Source organism: Corvus moneduloides, chromosome 12, assembly GCF_009650955.1.
Source record: "Corvus moneduloides isolate bCorMon1 chromosome 12, bCorMon1.pri, whole genome shotgun sequence".
Lineage (NCBI taxonomy): Eukaryota > Metazoa > Chordata > Aves > Passeriformes > Corvidae > Corvus > Corvus moneduloides.
The window spans coordinates 10,919,649-10,934,226 of record NC_045487.1 but is presented as its reverse complement, the minus strand read 5'-3'; the positions used below and the strand labels follow the sequence as shown (position 1 = coordinate 10,934,226).

Below are 14,578 nucleotides of genomic sequence, written 5' to 3'. Positions count from 1 at the left end.
GTTTTCTTTAAGAAAAGTTCAAACTGTGTTCCCTTCCAGATAGATCAGTAGTAGAAGTATTATTTTGTTGGTTTTAAGTCATACCTGAAAGATTTACTGTAAACTTTCTTGTATAAAAGAGTATTTTTTAACTTGTTTTTAATGGCTTTTTGCATCTGCTGGCTGAAACAATGTTGTGATTTATTTTAGTCCTGGAATTAGTGGATAACCATTAACTACCTTGTTCACATCTTTTTTGTGAGACTGGTAGTGTATCTGGTGCAGTTTATTTTGCTTTGAAAAATTGTTCATTGTTTTCCCATTCACAAATGCTGTTCCTACCACATATAAACAGAGTTCTAGAGAACTTCTGCTGATTGCTAAGTGTTATCTGCCCTCTGTCCTTTACAACTAACAGCAGCCAATAAAAATACAGTCTGTTTTCTTTTTGAAATAGGATTTGGTCATATAGGATTGGATTTCTTGAAATAGATGGGTCATGACCAATGTCAATTCTGTTCATGCCAGAAAAAGCTTGGATGCAGCTCATCTTTTCTGTTATATTTTTGCAGTCGAGACTAATACTGAACTTGAGAGTGACTCAGCAAAAAGCTGTGTGTGTATCTACACACTCTACAGAACAGACAGGCATCTCCAGGAAAGTCTCACAGTCTTTCACCTTACCATAGTAATTCCTTAATTCCTCACATCTTCTAATATCTGTGAATTTGCATCCCCAGTGCAGCCTCGTCCCCATTGTGCCCACCTAAACAGTGGTTTTCAGATGAGAGATGTGTTGCTGCAAAAGGACAGTGCAGCAAGTTTAGTGGAGTCTTCAGCAAATTGTACTGTTTGTTTTTCAAATAAACATATGATTGGTTTGGGGTTTTTTTTAGTTGATGCAAAATCCATCATATTTTGAGTCTAATTTACTCTGTTTTAAGCAGACATTGTAGCCAGGCCTTTAGGGGCTATTCACAGAAATAGGATGTTCAACAAATCAGCTTTTGCAGCACCAAGATACTGAACATCAGTGACAACAGCCAGAGACAGATGGATTAAAAAATATGCATCTTTATTTACACATCTAAATAAAATATGTATCTGCAAACTTCTATATAGTATCTATCCAAACTTCTGTATAGTAAGCAATCTTCTCTGAAAACAAGAAATATTTCATTAGCATTGGACTGTGGAATAGTATAAACAGTTACTAGCCAGTTATAAATCTACATTTATTTCCTTAATTTTATTATTATGTTGTTATAATGTTTCTGTGACATCCTTCCCCTGCCTCCCCTTTCCTGTTTTGAGCTTTTTACTCCCATCATTATAATACGTCACTGTACTCTACAAGAATAAATTCTTTGAAAAGTAGTTCTTTGGTTCATGGACATGCTTTTTGACCCTCATGTTCCACAGCATCCAACATATTTACAAAATCCATATCGATATATAGTGCATTCCAGTCCCATGCTGTTCTTGCCAGTGCAGCTATCCAATAAAAATGCCTTCCACAGCTGTCAAGATGCAAGTTTGCAGGAAGCCAGCCATGGCATCCCACTTGGAGCACTGTTTGTGTGCTGCTCCCCCTGAGCCTGGCGGGCCAAAGTGAACAGTGGGAGCTGTTGATCGATGGATAATATTCAGTTCCAAGCTTCCATAGCACCTTATTCTGAGGCTGGCTCATTCACCAGCTCATGTTCTGTGCCATGAGAAGTCTGGAAAAAAAAACCCTGGTATTTTGGCATTTAGAAGATGTAATAAGATTGTGTGTGTTGAATTATTTTACTCTCATGTAAAGAGTGGTGGGTCAGGAGTGGTTTATTCACTATTTTGGGGGGGGGGGAGGGGGGTGGTAGTGAATTTTTTTTTTTTTACCAGTTGGTCTTCACTTTAATATTTGTCTGTTGTATTACTAATATTCTTGAGGTAGTTGGAATGTATTTCATGAGTATAAAAATATGTACAGAGCAGGTTTTTCTCTCAGTTTCTAGAGGCCTGTATTTAAAACCAAACCAAGTAAAGCAAGCAAAAAGCCTCACCCTGTGTTATTTCCTAAACTCTGGGTCACAGGGTCTGTAAAAGAAAGCACTGCTTAATGCAAGTGTCAGGAACACTATGGATTTTCTACATTACTGTAAAGGCTACAGGGTATAGTCCCTTGTGTGGCTGCCTAAGGATACTTGTCCTCGTTTGTGTAGGACTGTCAAGTGAAAAATTTTTGTAGATATTTATTGTACTGAAAAACTAAATTTTTTGCAGTCCTGTAAGTGGTCATCTACCTCAATATAAGATGACCTCCTGGTTTTCTTTTACTCCATCTTCCTTTAGAAAGGCTGCCACAATCAGGTTCGTAGGTTTGAAAAGACAATTCACAAAAATATAGAAAAAAGATGGTCCATCAGGTACAAGTTCAAACATGAAGAATTAGATTGAAGAAATATTGAACTGATGGACTAGATACCTTTTTATATAAATATCATATTATGCTGGTTCATCAAATGTGTATTTGAGAAGGATACAATACAAATTTAAAAATGAAGTGTATATATTGGCTAGAACTACCAAGCTTTATCAGTGGAATAGATACCTTGGTACTTGGAGTAACCCAAAATATAATTTTTACTATTGTAAGCTATATATTAATTAAAAATCACAGTGCAACTATTGTATTTCTAGAATGTAATTATATATTTGCATATAATAAAATTTTGTGAAAAATAGTATGAAGTCCATCTTTTGGAAGCTATTTGACATAAGTTTGATATTAATATTCATTGTATTAGTAAGAAATAATCTCTACATTTCCTTACCACATTTAGTAAGAAGTTTCTTTTCACAAATTCTAAAACAGTCATGTGGTCTTAGTAAAACTGCTTTATTAGGACTTCTGTAAGGTTGAATGTATTTATTAAGAGAGCAGCACTTTTTCAATGCTGTATTTTCTATATAACCATGAGATTCAGGGAGGATGGGTGAGCATTTTCCCTCACAGAGACTTTAATCTTTGTAGCTCTGCAAGCTAAACCAGATCTTGGTGCAACTTTGTTTGGTGGGTATCCACTAGTACACACAATTCTGTTAATTTTAGAATTCTTCTGCTTTAAATCTGTGTCCTCTCACATTTCATCTGTGTAAATAAAGCTCCTCGTGCAAGCCGGCCAGGAAAACATATGATACCATTTGCGATTGCAGAATGCGGCATGCTGTTCTTCTGTAATTATAATGGCCTGAGCAGTGAGGGGTTGCTTAGCCTTCCTTAACAGTCATTAATCTAGCGAGCCTTAGGTACAGTGGCCCATCTTGGAGAACAGCAGTCCTTGGCATGAGGCACCTTGGGCTGCGAGTTTGTTGTGAGCGAGGGATAGCCTTGTTTGTTACATGCTGCTGCTCGCCGCTCCCTCAGGAGTCTGGGAGGAGGCTTTTGCCGTGTCTTGATTGCTGCTTGCCCTCTCCCTCACTCTCTCACTTGTCCCTTTATTTCTCCTTGTTGTGAAAGTTTCTTTCTGTGTGACTGGGAGTCTGTTTAGCAGACCATATTGCAAGTGAAGGTGCATCGTTTGTTGCCTGATTTTGGCGATGCTGGGCAGTCAGCTGGGATGTAATTAAGACTCTGAGAACAGGCTGTCTTCTCCACAGGAAGGGCATGTTAGATGTTGCTGGGATTTGGGGCTGTCAGTTTGGCCAAGGCTGGAAACTGAGAGCTAGGGACAGTGATCTTTTCTTTCATTTATAATCCCTTTATGTACAGTGTATGCACTTGGCAAAGTTTACATATAACCTAGTGGCTGGAGCTTGCAAGCCAGTGCGGCTGAATTAGCATATGTTACATGTATATTTTAGTAATATTTTAAAGCAAGTGCAAATTTCCAAAGTGAATTATGCATGTATGACAGAAATAGGGTTGTGTTGCATTGGGTGTCAAATCCCACAACTTTTTGTCAAGACCATGGATTTTACATTAAAAAGGCAGAGAGACTAAACGAGGTAAAACAGTTTTAATTTTTAACAGTTTGGTCCAGCCCAAGGAACTGCTCTCTGACAGTTATAACTGACATTTGAATAATTGGATTAATTCAGAGAGGGGCAAATCCTGTATTGATAGCTGTGCTTGTTCTATATATTTTTCAACTTAGGGAAGGAGCCGAATGGTTTAATTATTTAAAGGACACATCTTGCAATATAAAATACTGCTGTTTTGAAACTTTGGTCTAAAATCAAGGAGGAAAAATATTTGCATTATTTCATTCTTTACATGTAAAAGCTTAAGGAAGAAAAACCCTGAAACTTACTGCCGTGTGGTTTTTAAGCCAATGTAAAGAAAAACGCAAGAGGCAGAAATTATCATTTGTGGCCCAAAGCACCAGAAATGGAGATGAGCCTGATTTAGTCAAGTAGATTCCAATCTTTTTTAGGGAAGTGTAAATCCTCAGTAATAATCACATTACGCTGCAATTGCAGGATATTCAATCAACGTTGTTGCGAGAAGGACAGCCTCCAGTTTCCTTAAGCTAATATGAAATTCTTTTTTTATTCAGACTCTTTTTTTTTTTTTTTTTCTTTTTTTTAATGAGAAATTTTAAATTTACAGAAGTAAATGGTTTTACTGTGCTGAAAACCAAGGGTAGGAAGGCTAACTATTGTCAAGGACAGTTCAGAACACCGGTTTGGTTCTGGCTGTTTACCCAGCAGGACATAAAGAGTATTAACACTCAAGGAGAAAATGTGCATTCACAGCTTACGATATTAACACCCTGCAAGTGAAGTATGAAACATGCCTATGAAATGTCACATGCATATATAGATGCATGTATGACTTCAGACAAGCAGAAGTGCTTTTTTGAAGGATTGTGCAGTCTGCTTTGGTTTTGTTAGATTATGTTGCAAAACAAGCAACACCTTTCCTAAGCATTCCTTACTCCCAGGCTGCATTTACATGTTTAAATTCTGCTACCGTCATTCTCTTTTCCAGAAGGTCTGTTTCAAAATATTTATATATAAATAACTAAGTGAAATTTGGAAGTGTGTGAGTGAATTCTACATTTTTATTATTAGATGGCAAGGAAGTATTATTTAAAGTGAATATTATTTAACGTGAATTTTGTAAATTGGCATCCTGAGGACTTTCTGTATAGCCCTCAAATGTTTTATCATTTGCTTCGCAAACATGACAGTTCAGCTTTCCTGTATCCAGACTGTTATTCCTTTGGGGCTACTCAAAGCCTTTTAAAATTATGGGGGTTTTGGTGTTGGTTTTGTTTTGCGTTGTTGGTTGGTTTTTTTTTTCTGGGGCAGTCTAAGGAAGTCCCAGGAGTGAAGTTGCCATCTGTCCTCTATATTAAAAGAATCTTCTATATTACTTACCTGATGTTCTTGTCCCAGAGATAAATGTTGATAATTAAAAGAATAGCATTTGTCCTTTATTCTGAATTAAAAATTCTTTCTTAAAAACAGTTACAAAACTTATGAACAATTTTTAGGTTCTTTAAGCTCCTATTTTCTAGTCTGTGTCATTTTTTCTTGTTACAGTTTTGATAATTACTGGCAGGTAATTAGAATAGTTTATTAATCTAAGCATGTGCATGTATTCAGCAATGCTGAATACAGTTGAGTTGTAGATAAATTATTGTTACAGATAAGTCTGTCTTGTGGAAGAGAGGAGGGAAAGCAAGGCATTGAGAATGAGAGATTTACACAAGCCAGACACTTATTTTGGGAGTGTTTCCTCCATAAAAATTGCAAGTTACAGACTCCACCTCCCCCTTCAGGAAAGGAGCCTTCTTCATTGTATGAACTTCCTTCCCCAGCACACATTTGCCCAGGAACAATTCTGTATCTTTACACTTCAGCTGTAGCTCATTAGTGTCCATAGTTGCTCCCAGTGGTCCCTCCTTTCAGAGCATTGTGGTGCATGCATGGCCTGAATACCAAGTACTTCTGTTCTGAATATCACACTTACGCAAGTCAAGATTAATAATTTTTAAGTAGCATCCTTGTTTGTTGTTCTAACATTCTCTCCATTTGTGGCTTTAAGACAATAATGTAAAGATTATGTCTATCAATAAGAAGAGTGGGGGAAGAAGAATGCTGTGAAGTTTGTATAATAATCTGTTGTGCTGCTCTCTTTCCCCCATGATGAGCAACACCATGCCAGCTCACACCAAAAACCTTTCTAGCCCAGTGCCACAGAGTGAGGGACAATAGCACCCAGCAAAACAAAAACAAAAAAAAAACCAAAACAAACAAACAAAAAGAATAAGTGATTTTCTCTCTGGATATTGATCTAGCCCTGAGAATTTGTGGCTAACAGAATTTCTGATGCAAAGGTGGTATTTTTAATGGTCCTGTGCAGATACATCTTCTCAGTGTATTTATGCAGTAACTTTTAATTTATGTGGACTTTTAACAGCCTTGCTATTCTGTTCTGAGCTGGGGCACTACATACTAAAGATTATGACTACAGCCCACCCCACTCCTTCCCCCAAAATATTTCACAAAACAAACCCCCAAACCCAAAAATTCCACAAAACCAAAAATCTCACCAACCCAAAAGTTCTATCTCCTTTTGCTAGCTTGTTGTTTTTATTAGAAAAGAGTAAAAACTTAATTCCATAGGTAAAGTTTGGTGGTTGGGTTGGATTGTGGATTTTTGTTCACTCATGAAATTAAATAATTTTTCATACAGAGTCCTCTACTCATCAATCTTTTTTGTCTTTCTTAATTGCATTGTATTTGCTTTGAGATGGGGACCAAAACTATTTAGTTCTTCATGCTTTGCCACCTAATCATATCGAAACCGTACTATATTAATCTAAATTAGTTCATTTTTCTTCCTCGTTCTAATTTGTCCAAAAGAGACTGTATTTTTTGTGAAGTGAAATGTCAGACACAGGATTAGTAATTGTTGTTTTCACAATACAGTACATATCTAGTATCTACTATTCAGATCTAAAATTGTGTCATTAAGCATACAAGGTAGAACTGAAGTCAGATCAGAGTTTATTTACCTACCTTAGGTAAAAGAATGAAGACATTTACGATCTCTTTGCTAGGCAGAATACTGCTGTTAATATATCAGTGTACATGTAACACAAATATTTGTTCTAAACTGAGGTTATATTCTGTCTGGCATACCTTATATACATAAATAATGCAGAAGTTAAATCCAGGAGTTGTGCTAGCGAAACTCCTCCTTATAAACAGGCCACTGAAGAATTATATAGAACTTTATATTAATATTTAGTTCAGAAGGCTTGTTTGCATACAGTGCCTGTCTTTCCATTTTACTGCCAGACCATCAGCAATCAGAATTTTTAATGACTCCTAAGAACTTCTGTGCAGCAGTTCTGTATATTTCTGTCACAAACCTGTCTTTATTTAAAGATTACGGATTTTCTTTCGGTAATTTAAAAAATTGCATATTTTAAATGTTAGTCATTTGTAAGGCATGGAAATGTATTAACATTCATTGTTGCTTTCTTATTTGCTCTGATTGCCGTATGTAGTTAGGTACTAAATTTTTGGGTATTTATATGAAGAAAAAACCTTGTTTTATATGAAGATTAAATATTTTGCATGGTCCTTAATGGCATAAAGTTAAGCAAATGTATGCTGTATACAGATCCAGCTATTCCACCTTTTAATCGTTTTGTTCCCATAGAGGATTCCAGCTTAGCAATTTTGGATGCAGTGAGTTTCCTACTGATGATATGCATACAGGAGACATGTATTTTAGGTAGTGATAAGTGGCTTATTTCAATCTTTGTTCTTCAGCTCCCTAAGAGTTACTTGTTCAATTTCTGATACTAAGTTTTGGTTTAGTGTATGTGAGGTGGCAGGGCCTAACTGATTAATGACCTTCCAGAGCACATACAGGATTGTTAGTCTCTTCTTAAATTCATCCCTTGCAGATTTTCTTTTATGCAGTATGCATCTATCTGATGCTGTAATCTGTATGATTATTGAAAACTTAATTTAAAAAAAAATCCTGTTCTCCAACAGCTTCTAATGCACCAGGTTTTGTTACCTTAACATTTTTCTTTCATTAATATTGATTAAACTGTAAAGGGTTTTATTGCTGTTAATAGGGGGCACATTTTAAATTTTACATCATTAACATTTAAATAGTTTTTAATTGTTACATTTAACAAATTTATGCAGGTAAAGATTCAATTTCTTCAATTAATTTACATTTACATGTTCAGAGATCTTTCGCTAGGGCTATTCTCATAAAACTTTAAGGGTCCCAGAAGGATCTCTCTATACTTATATTCTTTTCATTTTATCCCTGCTACCCTTTCCATATTATGTCTTTGAAATTGCTAGGCTTATTTCCATGTGCTACTTAATAAAATAACATTTCTTTAGCCTTTTACGTGGAGGCTTGTTTCAACAGATTTATATGTAAAGAATCAAGTGAAATTTATGTATATGAGTGAATTCTAAATTTTACAAGTTTCAGACTTGATCATTCTTCTCCATTATGCTGTACATGGGGAAAAATAAGTACCTGCTTGTTTGATATAACGTGCAAATCAGTCAAAGAAAAAATTCCAGGGAGTACTTTTTCATTCCCAAAGGTTTCTGAAGTCCAAATGAAAATAGATAAAGTTAGTTTGGTACTTTATCTCATACAATAGAGGAAAATTCAGAAAGATAGTATTATGCATCCCTTGACTTGGGTCTGGCGTTTCTCTGGAAGCAAAATATCTTGGGTATAGCCATGTTCTACACAGGATATAAGTATATAGGATAAGTTTCTATCAGTTTGGTAAAAAGCTACCTGTTTTACTTTATCGAACTAATTGACTTGCATGATATCAAAATAAAACTTAGTATAGAGCAAGGACATGAAAGAGGTGGTGAACACCTTCTGTCTTATGAACAAGAATACGAATATCTCTTGCAATATTAAATTTCACCAAAAAGAGAGACGAATTTCTTCATTTTCTTAGAAACAGCCAGATCAGCTCATACTTGGGAAAGTATGCTCCTAAATGAATTACTAGTGAAGATTACATGTAACACATTTTATATTTCTGAAAGTTATTGTGTGTCTTGAAATAATTGTCTGAATTATCTAACCCAGCCTGGAAAAACAGGGACTCAAGGGATTGTAGAAGATGGATCAGTCATTTGAAGTTTTTAAGTTGATAAGAAATTTGCCAAGAGTTGTCGGGGGCATGATGTGAGTTAGACAGTGGAGTCAAATCACTAGACAGCAAAGTGTTTATTATGGTGGAAAGCAAAAGTTTAATGCATTCCACGTGAAGGAACTGGTCACTTGAAGAGATGACTGGACCAAGAATGGGATGGGGGAGGACAAGGACCTGCTAGAAGACAATATCAAACTGTGGAAGAGAATATCAAATGAATATCAAATTAATCTTAAATGCTCAGACAGAAGCAGGTTTTAAGCACTGTGGGCCCAGCAAGATTAAGGGCAATAAAGGCGAATGAAGGTGCATGGAAATAGTAAAGGCTCTAAAAATTTTCAAAGTAATGATTACACCATTTGGTGGAAGTGATTTCTGTGGACAAAAGGTGGTCCAGAATGAGGTGATCAGAAAGGAAGCTGATAGAAGCTTGACTCAAAGGTAGTGAACTGATACTCAGTGCATATAAGAGGAATAAAAATGGAAGTAAACATTGGAAAGGAAATTGAGACCTACAATACCATTTTTTTTCTCACGCTAATAAAAGATATTTTGGGAGGATTTTGCTGATAAGGAGTGAAAAGATGAGTGAAAGAAAAAAATTGAGATGGAAGAAAGAAAGGACTTGAACACGATGGGAAAGTTTATATGATTGTTAGTTGACATAAAATATGATCAAAAGGACACACTATTGGGGTATACTGACCATTAATGAACAAAAGCATATACATATCTTGAGGGTACCTTGTCTTGTGTTATGAGAGGCAGCTTGTGTCAGGGGGTGGAGTGTTTCTCCTGGTTGTTATTTATCCTGTCAGACAATATTGATTTTAATTGTGTAGGAAATACTAGAGAAAAAACCCAGCAGCTCCACCATGCTGGCACTTACTGGTTCAAGGTTACCAGATTTCTATGAAGGAACTGTTGGCTGCTGTTCTGGCAGCATTCATAAATGTAATTATTGTTTGTAAGGGGCAGAAAGTCACTTGAAAGTGTGAAACTCACTTGGAAACTGGAAAAGAATTTAAAATATTTCTTGACTGGGTCAATTTCTTGACTTTATGATAATCAGTGTTCTACATGGCCCCCTCCAAAAAAAGAAGTTACAGAACTGTATATTCATCTGGGAAATAGAGCTCAGTTGGAAAGTGATGTAGATTATCTCACAGCATAAATACAATTCAAAACAACGGATATTTCCCTCCCAGAGACAAGAATATAGAAATGTTTTTCTTCAGCTTTTTGCTGAAGGATTTGCTTTTTCATATTTATGATTTTACATCTGTCCATTACCAAATGCAGACGGAATTTTATGCATTTAAGACAGGAGAAGGCAATCTGATTTCCAAGAAAGTCTTTTATATTAAAGCATCATGTTAGTCTTGGGCTTCTGCTAATGTGAAAATAAAAATGTTTGCTGCTGAGGGACTGAGATCTCCACATAAAATATCTATGAAGGAAATAAATATTTTAAAATGCAAGCACTAAAGTGGCATTGGCACTTCAAAATAGGGTCAGAGGCTGATTCCTCCTTTAGAAGTGTCAGTGTTCTAATGCATGTGACTGCATACACTGAACCTTTCATGATAAAGTAACTACTGCTGATTTTTTTCCAATGGAAAAAACATACAGTTCCTTTTTCATTCAGATCACAAGTTTTCTATAAATAGTAATACAAGGCCTAATATTATGTGAAAATGGAAGGTTTTATAAAGCTGATTTATTCTATCCAGACTCCACAGAAGAGAACACCAGAATAATATCTGCCTGGCAAGTTAATTCATGTTTCTTTTAATGAAGATAACTTCTTTAAAATGAGCAAAGAATAAGCTGAACTTTTGCAAGATAAATGTGTCTTTTTCCAGTTGATCTAGATCTAATACTGAAACATGTAAAAATGTACTTCAGCCTATATGTACTCAGCCTCAGTGCACAAAAGGAGAGGTGTTCAGCATTAGGTATTTGGAAGCTAGGAATTTCTGCAGCCTGCTGTCATCAGCTCTGACTCCTCTTTATTCTAGGTAGCATAAAGGATGCTGGAGGAGACCAAATCTTTGCTTCAAAAAGCTCCTTGCGCCTAATATTGGTGATGTTATTTCACCTATCTTTTTAAGACAGACTGATAATCAATAATAGGACTTTCCAGTAGTCCTGTTTCCTTCTGATGTACAACAGCAGCAGGGAGTACTCAGATCTTCCTGGCTTTGCATATTCCCCCAAAATTGGTTTGTGCCTTAGAGCACATGTTTTGGTTTCAACTTTTGGTTTCAAGGTCACATTTTTGTACAGACTCAAAGTGTTTATTACTCTTTAAGTAATTGTCTGTAAATATGAAACTTCTAGTAGACTATTAATAAAATAGAATGAAAGAATACAGATTTTGAGGACCCTAAATGGGAATTTCATTTGGGTCCTGAGCTTGACACGTACTGAGTACCTGTAATTAAGTGCTGAGCAGTCTGAACTTCTGTTGACCTGGGAACTGAAGTTGTTTCAAATGTGTCTCTTATCATTTTAACAACCCCCAAGTTTCTCTTGCAAATTGCATATGGTTGTGGGCAAGTGGGAAGGTTGAATAGCTTGTGCTTTTACTTACCTTGTCTTGCACTCCAACTGCTGGCAGATGAAACACATGTTCAGTTGTGTTACTCCTTAGAGTTTGCTATAGTCCAAGATTAAAATAAGAGAGGACAAGAGGGTGGTTTAGCAGGGAGTGGCTGCCTCAAGTCAGTCTGGTTTGATCGCTGGTGCTTGCAGTGGCAGCAACGCAAGTTCATAGACAAAAGCAATTCCTAGGTGACATTTGGGTGTTTAGATTAGATGTTAGGAACAGATTCTTCCCTGTGAGGGGGATGAGCCACTGGAACAGATTTCTGGAGAAGCTGTGGATGCCCCATCTGTAGAGGTGTTCAAGGCCAGGTTGGATGGGACTTGGGGCAACCTGGTCTAATGGAAGGTGCCCCTGCCCAGTGCAGGGGGTTGGAAGGAGATATCTTTAAGGTTGCTTCCAACCCAAAGCATTCTATGATTCTATGATTTTATGACTATTGTTAACTGTTTATTTAATATAAAAATAATTTGTTAGGAAAAAAAAAGACATGCTTTTGCATGTTCCTACAAAGCTCTGCTTATCAGCTTGTTGAATCTGCTTTGGTCATATGCAGCCTAACAAGTACACAGAAGTGTAATAGGATACAAAGAAAAAACTCCAGCAAAATGTAGGTGTGCACACAAAACCTACGTAAGAGCTGCTTCATGGCAGTAGATACAAATTTCATAATCTTATTATCCACCTACACAAGTCTGTACAAGTGCCTTGGATAGAAAAGCATGCAGATGGCAAACTCTATAAAAGCGTGAACAAATAAGGTAATTAAAAGATAGGTTTTATTGCAGATAAAAATGTATGATTGCTTTTCCCCTCAAGTGGTACTCCAATAGAAGTCCCAGCTACTTGCATGCAACGCAAATATTTTAATACAAAATATTACCACTATCTTAAGTTCCTGAGAGTGACAATAGGAATACAGAATCCCGCATTTGTATTTCCTTTTCCAGACTATCTCTCATATGCTTAGATGTGCCTTACCAATGCACATCTTTGCATTGTGGCATTATGGCACATGCAGATGTGCCATACCAATGCACGTACCAAAAGTCACCCTTTTGGGTCCAGGCTTTGAAATTTTAGCCCTTTCCAGTAAATACGTTTGAATGAAAATTAAATTTATTTTCCCTTCATTAAATAATCAAGGAGAGTTGATTCTAGTCTTTTCACTGTACTCACTATATCATGATTATTAGTCACCCAGACTTATCTCTAGTGAATTTATGTTTGTGCAGAGAGAAATAGAAGTAAATATGGTGTCTATCCTGAAAACTGCAAGTCTCTGCTAAAAATAAAAAAGCACACTCAGGTTGAATGTTGGGATGTGGTTTCTGAGTCCAGCCAGTCCAGACAGGTCTGACTAAAACTATAATCAAGTTGAATGTATTGCATTGGTATTCTAATTTCCAATTTGGGATTTTGCCACATAAACTCTAGTAGAGTATGTCTAATCTTTATGAGACCCAGAGTCTCTGTATAAACTCCCTGAATTTTCCTCCATGTGTCTCTGCTAAACTGAGATGTGTCTTCTGGCTGAGTTGTAGAGACATTAAATTACTGAGTAAATCAATACAGTGCTGTTATGTCACTGTATCTTTTTCAAAGACCAGCTCAAATTTTGTGTGCTGTAGCTTTGATCCCTTTCATTTAATTCTAAGAACACTTGTTATTATAGTAACTGTTGTTTGTATGTTATTTTAGCTTTTTACTTAAGTAGCTATATAGCAATTTAAATGAAAATGTAATTGGGTTACATCTGTTTTACATGCATGTAATACCACACAGATGTAAACTTACATTAAAACCATATTTTCTTTTTGGCAAAAAGGCATAAAAATAGAATTGTAGCAATCATGCAATACATCTTTTTTTTTTTTCTTTTTTTTAAGTAGTGTACACAAAATGTATTCCAGTGTTTATGTTGTGATGGTAACAGCCTTTTCTATTTTTATGGGAGCTAACTGGTATTGCTGTACAGGGCCAAGTACACTGTTATGCTGGTGTAAATCCAAAGGAACTCCATTGAAGTTAGTTAAAATTCCTTACCAAACTTATCAGTTTCAATAACTGACTCTTTCCAGAGCCAAATTTCACTCCAAGGATCTCCACTGAAATAAGGAATCTTTGTGAGGCTACACAGTTATGAATGACAGTGATACTTGGCTTCCAATAGCTTTATTTTAAAGAAAGATGAACTTCTTGCTGGCTGATCTTACAAAGTGCTGAGTGCCCTCAGCTATTGTTGATTTTGATAGGGTTGTTTTCTATGATCTGGAAAGAGATAAGAGATATGGATTCAGTTCCATCTTTCTCTCTGCTTTTGTCTAGGTACTTAGGGAAGGTACTTAATGTCTCTGTACTGCTGTAATCATAACACAGAATTCCTCCTGCCCTATTTCCCTATTTGTCCTGTCTTTTTTTTTTTTTTTTTTTTTTTTTGACTCTAGGCTCTTCATAGCTGATTACTATTCTTTGTTTATGTGGTGTCTAGCACAATGTCAGGATTGTGAGTAGTGTCCATTGGTACAGATTCATGTCCCAAGTGAAATATAGGAATGAATTAGAGTACCTGGCAATTCCCTAAAATTACTGGGCTCTTTTAAGGTTCTGGAATTTATTTAGAATAGCTCTTTTGTAATCATCAGGCTAAAAATATTAAGTATTATGTTTGTTCTGTAGTCTAGCACACACCTTTTTCATAATGCAATGCCTTGAAGCCTGTGTTAGTAAGGGAAGACTTCTCACTCCCTTTGTTTTACTTATATAAGCATAAGTTCAAAATACACCATGCATATTTTACATGGAGCAAGGATATATATATAGCAGACTTTTT

The 14,578-nt window shown here is 36.1% G+C and overlaps 1 protein-coding gene across 7 annotated transcripts in view; it reads left to right on the top strand.

Moving 5' to 3' along the window:
• FTO (FTO alpha-ketoglutarate dependent dioxygenase) overlaps positions 1–14,578 on the top strand; it is a 234,821-nt gene that overhangs the window by 127,582 nt on the left and 92,661 nt on the right. The window lies entirely within an intron of this gene.